The sequence below is a fragment of the Chenopodium album genome, chromosome 4 (assembly GCF_948465745.1).
Source record: "Chenopodium album chromosome 4, dcCheAlbu1.1, whole genome shotgun sequence".
NCBI lineage: Eukaryota > Viridiplantae > Streptophyta > Magnoliopsida > Caryophyllales > Amaranthaceae > Chenopodium > Chenopodium album.
The window spans coordinates 67,980,862-67,993,547 of NC_137837.1; the positions used below are offsets into that span (position 1 = coordinate 67,980,862).

Here is a 12,686-nt window from a genome sequence, read left to right on the forward strand (position 1 = left end):
TCTCTCTCTCACTCTCTCTCTCTCTCTCTCTCTCACACACAGACACATCTAATCTAGTTTCACACAACCTCATCATGTTTCTCTCTCTCATGCTCATGTAACACACTACATCCTCACCTCATGTTTCTCTCTCTCTCTCTCTCTCTCTCTCTCTCTCTCTCTCTCACGTATGCTAAAATAAGCAGTAAATTTTGAGGATGAACAAAGCCTAAGGCCCAAAACGACAACCAGTAATACCATTAAGAGATGGACCGATGGACAAAGTGAAAATAATTAGCCATGCAACCAACACCTATCACAGGGTATATGTTTGATAGGGAGTGTAGGTGGGATTGAAAAGTTCAATACCCAACTCTCAAATTCCCATGTTTGTTAAGGGGTAAGGGGAACAGGAGGTTTCTGCTCCACCCAACCATTTCTAGTGTAATTTTGAGATAGGTACTAATCAAGGACACAAATAAAGAAAATTATGATAAAAATAAACAACAAAAAACATTAGCAACATTGCCTAAATGGTGCATGGAGTTTTCACATTTTTCAGCCAAAAATACACGTAGCAGGAGAGAAATGACAGAACAAAGTTGGAACAAAGAACATTAAATAGGAAATAAAATTGGTATTGATAAGAGCATGAGGACCATGGGCATCTGATCAATGTCAGCATCATTCTCATGTTCAACTATCCAGTTGACAGCACCCTCAAGACTGGAATTACCAGAGCATAACATCCACATTATGTTCCCTAAAATCATACAAGTAGCAAACTTGAATAAGAAAAGATAACAATGCATAGCAATTATGATTGTTAATTCACATTACTTTAGTACTATTTCAAATCAAAACCCAGAATTTCAAATCAAAACCCAGAAATAAAAACCCTAAAGCTAGAAAGAAAAGGGAAAATTGAAAACAAACCTTTCAATTTCGAGAGTAGACTAAATATTGATTCCGAAGAAGATAGAAAATTCTTGCAAGTAGCTGTGATAGGACTGTATATAAATATATTTGTGCCCTAAAATCATACAAGTAGCAAACTTGAATAAGAAAAGATAACAATGCAAGTACCAGAGCACAACCTCCCGATATATAGAAATTACACAACTTAATTTCCATTTACAGTAGCAATTATGATTGTTAATTCACGTTACTTTTGTACTATTTCAAATCAAAACCCAGAAATAAAAACCCTAAAGCTAGAAAGAAAAGGGAAAATTGAAAACAAACCTTTCAATTTCGAGAGTAGACTAAATATTGATTCCGAAGAAGATAGAAAATTCTTGCAAGTAGCTGTGATAGGACTGTATATAAATATATTTGTTTACGTCAAATATATTCATATACAGTCCCATCACAGGTTGTAAACAGAAAAGCAGAAGGTAATTAACTGTACAATAGGGGTTTCTGCACATAAGATTCAAACCTTGAGCTTTGAGAACTTGCGAACTCCTTTAGCAACATCAGTAAATGCCAGCTTTTGAGGAGTGTAACAATAATTGTTGCTGTTAATGGAACAACCTGACAAAAATATGCTACAAAATTCAGCAAATGCAGGGGAAAAGAACTATGTTTCCATTTTTTCTCCACTTTTTCTTTTAAACCTAGAATAAGCACAGGCAACAAGAACCTGACACAAAGTTAGCTGAATTTCACCAGTCCCCGGTGGCATGTCAATCACAAGGTAGTCGAGTTCCCCACTGCAAAATATGAAACTTGTCATATACTTAATTTTTACAACTAACGATAGTAAGGAGTCATTTATCTTTAAATTAGTTCAAAAAAATAGTTAGATACTTATGAAAGACTATATGATTCAGTTGTTGCAAACAGTTGGTTAATATCTAGCAAAATAGTTAGATATATATGGGAAAACTATAACATGAGTACAACAAGCCTCATACATCCATTAGGAGACAAAAATCAAAGACACTTGTATGACAACCTACAGTCAATAGTCTCAATACAACCTTAGAAATTGATGCTGAAAAGGCCACAACACCTAAAAGCCAAGATTCGAGATACCTAATAGCCCAAAAGAAATTATCAATTCATTGAAAATTATGCGGGGCAAATCCAAGAACATGGCAACTTGTGGAAAAGGCCTTCAATCTCCATAATAGCCATAATAGTCAAACCAATAAACACATAACACCTACAACCTGAAAGAAATAGCCAATACACAAGGGAGAATTAAAATTTCTACGATCTCTAGATCAAACTCATGTCATTACCATACCAAAGCCTCCTCCATACATCATCACAGAGATTGCCGTTCCAGGCACCTCTATCTCTAAGCTCCACCAACCTTCTGATAACCCATTCCCTTTTCCAATACCTCTTTAAATTATTAGAACTATGCAATCCATCTGCAGCAGAAACTACGACACCTACAAAGGATAACTCTTTAAACAATACCAATATAATTTTCTGTCTACGGATATTATCAAGGTACAAGCACTGCCTCAACAAGGATAATCAAGAAATCAAAAGGGCATTTTTTATCATAAATTCACCATGTTATTTTAATAAATTATAATTTTTGTTCGGAAGTTTTCCGCAAGAGCATAAACCTCATGACTAAAGTAATTAAAACGGTTCCTTCAAACATAAGAAAATTAAAATTATCATTAATGATAACATCAAGGCTTTTCACTTTCTGAAAAACCAAAGAACGGAGTACAGTAGCTTTGGTTTTATCATGAATGATATTTTGGAGATTGCAAAAACTTGTATATCTATTAAACATTCTTATGTAGGCAGGAAGGCAAACAAAGTTTCACACAACTTGGCTCAGATTAGTAAGAATTGTGATGGGTTGCATGTGTGGATTGAGGAAGTTCCTCATGAAACAGCATACTTTGTAAAGGATGATATTCTGCTCTTGATTTAATAAAATGTGTGGTTTTTGTCAAAAAAAAAAAAAAATTATAGTTTGGAAATTTGACGGTTTTAAAAAAAATAATAGAGAAACCCATATCTGAATTAAATAAAATCTTCAGTATGACTAGAAATCAGATCTGACACTAAAAGCACAATATCAATATTACCCATAAACTAATTTATGAAAATAATGAATAGCAAATCGGAGTAGTTGACAATAATCAAAGCATGCTTGAAACTTAATCTATGGGGTTTTCCCTCTCTGGTAACCCATCACTTAACATAGAAGATAAGTAAACAGTTCTGGATTGTAAAAGTAGAAACACAAATGATGGCCTGCATGCTTTGATTACCACTAATTAAATATGCATCCGTAATGCAGACCTTTTACGAACTTAATCTACTATGGCACTTCAAGTCTTCCATAATCATGCCACTTCCTTTGTCTCAAATAATTTATGAACATTGTTTAATTTTGTCATACTCAATAATACAAGATATAAAATACATGATATATTGCTACCTTTCTATACAAATATTCAAAAGTGTTGCAACAAATTTAGCCCAAAATTTGTCACTAAAGATGGTTCTTCATGTTCAATTGTTTTATTATGAGATGAGTAGATGACTATAAGCACCGATTCTTCACTTGTCCGCCAATATTTTATCAAGGCAAAACAACTTGCAAGTTGAATCAGTATAAATATAAAACAATTTACCTAAAAATATTGAATCTGTATCTTCTCAAGATCATCTCAAAGTTATTCGTTTCCAGTGAGCGAGCTTCCACAACTATCTCAGTTCAGCCTTTACAATCCCCCGACCTACAGATGTTGGATCTGACGGCAAATTACTTGACCTTCCTCTGTAAAAGCAATAAGATGTTCAGTAAAAATCAAACCAACAGCCCCTAACTTCTGCTGCAGCATTATTCATAAGAAGAGGATCATAATTTAAAATTTATATTTTTAACTTCTGTTTATAACTTGTGCTTCTTAATTACACTCAAAACTTGTTATACAAGTTCCAAATTCAAGATACACTCCAAATCCAAAACCCCAGATTTAGTTCATGACTTTCTTAAATCCTGCTATCTATGCCTCTTATATATACCAAATGAACCAAAACCCTAAAGCACTTGTTTACCATCTACTCACAGGGACTTGAAAATTGTCTATCATGAGATATAAAATTTCATACTTTATGGGGCAACAAATTTCAGCTTAATAACCCTTGAAAACTAAAACATATCAGAGATTAGAAAAATTTACAAAATTACCCATAAGATTAACACGAAGACGACTGCTAAGCTCCACAAAAAGATCAAACATCTGACCTAAATCACCAGCACTGCCATGATAATAAAGCAAAGTAGATGAGGCATTAGAGTTTACACACACAGCTACAACTCATGGCCGACGTTTTATATATCTATACTCTATAGCAGTAAATTTCCTCAATTTATTATGGGTAATCTAATCCATGCACTTTAACACGACTTTCTGATTTTATAATTGATTTCAATAGGAGTAGTATTCTTTCGATCCCAAGTACCTCTTTAAGCCAAGAAAAATAACCCAGTTCATCCCACACATATAACCCAATTAATCTCACATTATAACCCAAATTATAGGAAAAAAAAAAAGCAAAAAAAAAATTGAACCACAATTGAGTGAACAGAATGCTACGATTCTCCATAGCTTTTCCGATCCACCCCTCTGATTTCAACACAATTAATCTGACCTAACAAAAGATAATGCAAAGCGACATACCCAACATCAAAAACAAACAAATGAATAACCAACATCAGAGTAAAAAGAATCAAATAGCATGATTTTATGTAGAAAGATACAAGGATATAATTTTCTACCTTTAATTAAATGCATAAGGATCGTCTCCATCAACATATGGATTCAGAGACCCTTCGGAAAACATTTCACCGATATTGATAGGCTGAGAGTAACCCACTGCCCTAACTCTCTGCGTTAAGAGACTATGCCATCAATTATTTTGTCCTCTAATTTATTGGTGACTTACAAAAGCAGGAACCAAGCATATTAAAAACAACAGTCCAAACCACGAGTACAAAAAGCAATCAACAGTGTAGGGCAATTTATGAACCTAAGCAAGATAACAAAACTCATCTCTAACTATTCCGATAAAATACTCAGCATATATGGCACAGCCTACAGAAACAACCAGAACAAGTGCAAATGATAGCTTTCATTACAGGATAAAATCTAATCAGATTTATCAAAATTATCAGTGGTAATCAAAGCATATAGGCCACAATTTGTGTTTCTACTTTTACAATCCAGAACTGTTTACTTAGCTTCTATGTTAAGTGAAGGGTTACCAGAGAGGGGAAAACCCATATGGTGAGACCCGAGATTTTTTTTTAATGCTTCTAAATATAATCAATTTGGTATTAGAATCCAGATTGCAATTTTTAGTACTAAGCAACAACAGATATATTTCCTTCAAAATTCTTAGGTTCATAGTTAACAGGCTTAACACACATTTACACATAGATTACCTATATTACAGAATGGTGACATTATGATGTGATAAATTTATGGAAAATATACAGCTCGCTCATAGCTCACTCTCTCCCTACTTAACAGCCATGCAAAAACAGTATGACCAACACATTAACAACACTTTCTAAGTAATCCCATCATCAACTAAATGATAATTTATAAAGTGCTCAACCATATAGAGCAAATCTTCAGTACCAATTTCTACCAAGAATCTCCTCCCATTAGCCAATTGAACCATAATCTATTTATGCCAAGAATCATATAACTTCCTTCGTCGTCCAACAGATGATCCAACTTTAGCCCCACCACAATCCAACCATCCATTACCACGTCAAATATACCTTTAAATCGCGAGTATCCATATACATTGATCTAACACATCCAACCACATCAAAAAATAAACAGAATTTCCCTTCATAAATTCCTCATCTCTGCATTTAACCCATATATTCATAGAATAATCCTTCAATTTCCAGTTTCCAACCTCAATTCCCCAATTAATCCAATGCTGCAATTCCCCAAATTTCACAAGTTCTCAAAATTATAATTATTCATCAATTAACATACAAAATTAGTAATATTGTGTAATATATAACTTATGCAGCTTGATCTAACCAAAATCACCATATATAATCAAAGTCAAAACCTTTACCAAAATCGATTCAACAAAATTTATCATCCTTCCTAACAAAATTCACACAAAAAATCCGTTCTTTATAAATTATCATTTACAGCACTTTATAAATTATCATTTATAGCATATATAGCTTTCATTAACAGTTCTTTATAAATCAAGCTCCATTTCAGCGGCATAATCTGACTCAAATCCCATCAGCTGCATAATCTTCCAATAGGAATTATTCAACCCCTCTTCTTCATACTGATCTTGCTCTCCCAAATCCCGGTAATCACTATTCCCACAACCCAAAAAATAAAAATACGAAATTATGAAACATGAACGCTCCTTAAAGGTAATTAAATAAAAGAGGAAGAAAACGATTACTTGAGAAAATCATCATTGTAAAGATCTTCGCCATCTTCCTCATCAACTTCTTCCGGTTCATCCCTAATGATTTAGGGATCGACGATAGCTTCCTCAGGTCGAACAAAAGAAGCAGATTTCTCCAATTTGGCATGAAAATATCGAACTCCATTTATAGATCCTTGAGCTCCCTTAAAACCCCAAAAAATCAAAAAGTAACATCAGCTCTTGATGAATGTAAGCTAACAACAAATAAAATAAAATAAAAAATACCCATTTTTTTAATTTGCTTCTTCGTTGTTGTTGCTCGGGGAGAATTTCAGATCGATAGTATAATCCTTCCTCAAATCTTCAATCGAAATTTCTAATTACAGATTAAACCCAATCCCCAAATTCATTGATTAATCGCAAACAGAGAGGCAAAATTCTGAAACCAAGAATTTGAGGGGGATTAAGATGAAGGTAATCCATCTGATGAAGGTGAAATCATGGAATGAAATAGAGGAGAGAGACAAGTAAAGATTGAGTGTTGTATATATATATATATATATATATATATATATATATATATATATATATATATATATATATATATATATATATATATGAGTGTTGAGTGTTGACTGTTGTGGGAATTTGGAAATGGAAATGAAGTAAAAGAGATGAATGGCTATGAGGGAATTCGGGAGAGGTAGAGGAAAAGAAGCTGACCAAAAGACCAAGACAGCTGTTAAAAAAAACAACAGAGGGGTATTTTCAGAATCACACTGTAGATTCAAATAGTAACACAACTTCTGGTTTTTAAAAGGGTAGAGATGTCTTATTATTAAACAAAATACATTTTTAAAACTGTCTTTTAAAAGTTCTCGATTCTTTCTCATTTTTGTCTTGTATCTCTCTTTCTTTCTCATCTTCAACCTCACCTCCTTTCTTCCTCCCCCCCTTGCTATGTCTTTCTTCACTTATACATTACGAATGTACAATTTATAGCAAATTAAATTAAACAATCTGTCCCTCATCCTCTTCCTTCCCTCCTTTGGGTACTTTGTCAAGAACCGGTTTTCTCACACAATAAGTACAATTAATTAATGTTAATTTAAGGCAAGCTTGAGTAATTTGATTAACAATGGAAACTAAAGGTTACAAGGATAACAATAGCTTTAGGCTATTAATCTCACAGTAGCTTTAGGCTACAACTCTCACAAGGATTCTCTCAACAACTTTCTGGATAATTGGCTACTACTACCTACTATACAATTTATACTCAAGCTCTCACATAACCTAAAACTAATACTAGTTGACTTCCAAGGCTTAGGGAACAACAACCTTTTTGCCATGGTTACTAAAGTAGTGTCTCTTCCTTTTCAAGCTTGTCTCTTTCCCAATTTGGCTTCCTTGACAATTGCTACTGCTCTCCCTGTTCCTCCACTTCTGTTTCAGCTGCTGCATCCTCCTCTTGGTTACCGTTGTGTTTGATTTGCTTGTGCTCTTGACCCAACTTGTGAGCTTGACCCATCTTGGACCTACGGTGATAACCTTAATGGGCTGGCCCACTTTTGGGTCTATCACATACTTATTCTTCACTCCAACTCACACTTGTTTTATGGATTTTAAAATTAATAATAAGTCTAATATTACTGGCTCCCTCACCCTTAATTAGTCTTCATTGCCAATCACTTTTTTTTTTTTTTTTATGGTTTCAAATTTACTTTTGAGTTTTACATGTCGATCTTTAAATGTTCTGACAATTTTTATAGCGTTTCAGTCTGCAACAAATATAATTGGAACCGGCTATCTGCACATCATCTAAGAACACTGGCTTCAGCCTAAGAGTATACATGTGGTCCCCCAAGTTGGCCAATATTTATAAGTAAAAGAATACAGGTATTACTCTGACAGAAAATTTTGATATTACATACCAATATATGACTGAGCTCTGGATATGCACATCTGAAACAAAGAGAATGGCAGAAATAAAATCACTATGTGTGAAGAAAATTATGATACTAATTGACTTCAGGCACAAAAAAAAAAAAGATACAAGTGATGATCTAAAGTTGAAGCGAGATCATTGATTTCAAGTGGTAAACTAAGAGCCAAAGATATTCAATCTGCTCTGCTGCACTTACAAATCGAAACAAGAAAAAAAAAAAAAAAAAAGAAAAGAAGAGAGATGAGAATTGAGCAAAACCAACATACTCAATTGCATCAGGAAAATTCAGGAACTAATTATAACAGTTAAAATTAATTCAAAATATCCGATAAAATTAGCTTAATTGTCTGACATAAATACTGAGTCCAAATTTAGATTTGCTCCTCTGCATAGAACCCATTGGGCTACCAGCATAAGCAACAAGATCAACCACCTTTCTACTAGTGAATCCAGGACCTACTGCTACCGCCTCTCCTCCAATTGAGTCCATTCCTAGTAACCCCCCAAACAGAAAGGAAACAAAAAAGGGCTTAAAGGAAGGCAGTCAGTTGTAAAAACAGATTGCAGACAAATGTCATTTCCAAATGGCTTAGTTAAGTTAATGCTAATCAACATATATTTTGCTGAACTTAGTAAAAGGATTAGCAGAATCATATAAAGAATGATTAACTTACCAAGCATATATTTTTCTGAACTTAGTAAAGTTAAAGACAATGATTCCAAACTCATGTGAAATACATATCACAAAATCCAGTTGGTAAATAATGATGAACTTACTATGAATGTAGACACTTTAAATTCTGCTAATTAAGGATGGTTATTACTTACATATTTTTTACCATCAAAAGGAAAAAGAGGAAAAATATTCAGGGGAAGAGGAAAGAACACAGACCTTGACCATGGTTTCCCTGAACCAGGAAATGAGCCCATACTTTTTGAAATAACCAGGCAATAAGTGCAGCAAACTATGTAAGGGTATCCCAAGCAACTGACTCAAATAAGCATTCTTTCTAGGTGACAACACCAGTAATGAGCTGCACAGATAATCCAAGAATTGCAGCAGTGACTGCATCAACTTGCAAAGCTCCTCCGAAAACCCACAATCCCACTTGATGAAAGTATCACAAGGAAAGCATATCAATGTAACATGACATGGTATCTTTATATTAAAACTGAAAACTGAAATAAAAGTACTACAGAATGAAGATGTACAGAGCGGAAAATCAACTTTCACAACGAATCGATGTTAACATCATTGAAGTTCCTTAATGACCTCAAAATTGCACAGATATTTAGCCCATAATTAGTATAGAATTTATCAATTAATCTTCATAGGTCATACAGGTATATATAATTTTCAATTGGCTAACATACAGGCATTAGTTGAAGACTCGGCTTCAACAAACATTTGCAAGCTAAACTGACAGCAAATACAGCTACAGGAATTTTGAATAACATTGCAAGCAAATGCAAATCCAGAGCAAATACAAGGACCGGTACTGGAAAGGTAAACAAAGAGCTAACAACCACTTTAAAGGTCAACTCTTCTAATTATTAAACAAATACATACACTGCTCCATGTTGATCATATCCGCCAATTTAACTTCTCAGAAGAATATCAATAAGCTGAAAAGCTTCCCCCCTCTAATAATTTATGATTATTATCTTGGTGGTTCAGACACAACTGTTTCATAAGCTATATTTTTTTTAGGCCTAATTGCAGGTGTAGCAAGCAAGATCTCTGAAATCAATTAGCAAACACTAACAAATTTACTAACCAAAGATTGGATCTATCAGAAAAATAACTTCAAAATTTTATAAATTTTAATTCTAATTAATTCTAAGATATCGTATAAAAAGTCACAAGGTAATCACACAATCTTAGTCACTATTCATCAGATCAAGACCTAAAGGAGCAAAAAAACCAAGAATAATGTTTAAAGAAGAAGACAGAAAGAAAGAGGGACCTTGAATTGGATTATTCAAAGAGCTTCCCAGTAGACGAAAAGACAATAAGGCCAATTTCAGCATCACAAAGAGTATAGTTTTTTTTTTTTTTTTTTTTTTTTTGGTAAAAAGAGTGCATTTATAATCCAACCAGTATAAATCGCAAATTTAAAAGCAAAATGGGTAGTTTCATAATTATTTGTTTGAGACTTCCCAAAGATCTTACATTTAGCCCACTGAATCCCTGTTCTTATGCGGCTGTTTACCCAAAACACCAACCCACAACACAGCCCTTGACCAAACTAACAAGGACAAATTACAAGAGCCCAAAGGTAACCCTAACAGATTACTGTTGTTAACGTGATTATAAAAAATGAAGTTGGCTGACTTGATGGGACATGCAGAGTTAAATCAAAACAGAAGCAACGGGGCAGCATCAGCTTCACACAACAGGTCTTGCTCTCTTCTACATACTTTAATTCAAGCCAACTCTGATTCGTACCAAACTGTAAAACTAAATTCAATTGATCATAACTAATCTTTAGCAATTTAAAGTAAATTTGGCTGTTCCAATCGATTTCATCGATCTAAACTAAGTTCTGAAAATTCTAATTGATCTCAATGCGAACTATACTCAACCCAACTTTGATTTGTACCATGTTACCCAATAAAATGCCAAATCCTTCTTCTCCATGTTCCCTCCTTTAAATGGCTTTGAAAATTATAGGTTGTACTTACTCCCCTCCCTTTCACTCTCTCTCTCTCTAAAAGTGCTCCATATCTCTTCCTCAACTACACTTTAAAAATGGTGAACTTATATTCTCGCCCTCCTCTTCCTCCATCATCCTCAAACTCGTCTTTTAAGGCTTTGCAAATTTAAAAGTATCCTAAAGGTGTTAAAATTGGTCTTTACCACTATCCCATCTTTTATTCATTCCCCTCTTGTTCCTTCCCCCCTTCTTTCTTTCTTCAACCCACTCTTCTTTGTAAGGCTTTTAAAAATATATTTTTCTTTGTACTACTTGCCAAGTTGCCAACCCCTGCCCTTTTCTAAAGAACATCATAGAGAGCGACAGCACCAATTCTGCAAAGATGATTTAATGAGTTCCTTCCAACGCATCCAATCAGGCAACCAAATACATAGAGTAATCAAGGAGTGTAAGAACCTAAGAGATCATTCATACTTCAATGCCTCGGAAGTCATTCCTCAACCTTGCACCTCGTCAGTAGCCCGTAGTTCCCATGCTTCAGGTTGTTAAGATATAAGTTAGCAGAAGAAGATGCAAATGAATAGAAAATATAATTATCAGGGTCATTTCATTGTCAAGGTCCCAATAATAGACCTTGACACCGCCATGTTGGAGCTTCAAAGCTGCTCTGATAGATACCATTGAAACCCTCAGTATATACATCTGTTAGGAAAAGAACAAAGTAACTTGTTTATAGCTAGGAAAAGATAGAACATAAAACCATAGAAAAGAGCTCAGTAATTTCAAATAGATTAGAAAGATCATAAATTTGCTTTACTGATTACCTGCCTACTTCTTGATTGAAATTGAAAAGAGGTGGCAGTGGGCGACCGTTTGGAAGGCGAGTATTGGGATCACGAAGCTCATCAAAGAAAGGATGAACACATGCTTCCAACTGCAAGCTAATAGTAAGGCAAAAAGATAAGTACAGATTCTAAAACTTGCAAAAAGTTACGAACAGGTAATACCGTACAATATAATTTAACAAGATTATTTATAGGAAATATAAATCTAGACGTTCTCATGTTTCCTTGAATGCAACCCATTCCATCATTTCCTGTAACTTTTTTTTCCCTTGGAAGGGGAGGGAGGCTTTTACATGAAGGCAAGGTCAAATAAGAAAATAAGAATGAGATTGTGCCAAATGAGATTGTGCGAAAATGTGGGGGAGAAAAGGGTGATGGGTGAGGATGGTTGCTTACTGCAGTGCAACAAAGATTGGGTGAATACTGTAGTCCTGAAGCAAGATTGATGGCTTCAGGAGGCATTCATTTAGGAATAACCTGCATCAGCGAACATCATTATCAGTATACAAATCCTTTCAAGCATCAAATTGTTCATTGATTGAAAATTACATAGATACTTGTATACGACATTGCAGATTTACACAAAAATGTTTAGGGAATCAGATGCATACATCAGCTATAGAATCGAACAATGGACCGGAAAGCTGTAAGGACTTCCAACAACACACCATCTTGTTCCCAAGAAAAAAAAAAAAAAAAAAATCACCCAAAGACGGCCATATGAATGCCATATAAGTTTCACAAGGCCATAAGGGTTTAGGTACTAATGCTTAACACTTCAATGGCTCAATAAAAGATGGACTATAAACAACACGAAGCTTAATCCTTTGATATCAAACAACAAAGATTCAC

At 34.3% G+C, this 12,686-nt stretch overlaps 1 long non-coding RNA gene across 2 annotated transcripts; it reads right to left on the minus strand.

The window, feature by feature from the left end:
• Window positions 1-458: 458 nt before the first annotated feature.
• Window positions 459-12,313, minus strand: LOC145629227 (uncharacterized). Of its 2 annotated transcripts, XR_014111619.1 has the most exons (13): window positions 12,231-12,313; window positions 11,814-11,930; window positions 11,464-11,691; window positions 9,225-9,440; window positions 8,319-8,349; window positions 6,421-6,590; window positions 4,748-4,857; window positions 4,157-4,227; window positions 3,597-3,742; window positions 1,625-1,694; window positions 1,421-1,515; window positions 916-1,012; window positions 459-742 (listed from the first exon to the last, which is right to left on the minus strand). It is a non-coding gene; the product is annotated as an uncharacterized LOC145629227 (long non-coding RNA). The 2 variants fall into 2 exon arrangements; XR_014111620.1 differs by lacking the exons at window positions 9,225-9,440; window positions 11,464-11,691; window positions 11,814-11,930; window positions 12,231-12,313 and having other exon boundaries at window positions 8,319-8,360.
• Between the last annotated feature and the right edge of the window lie 373 nt (window positions 12,314-12,686).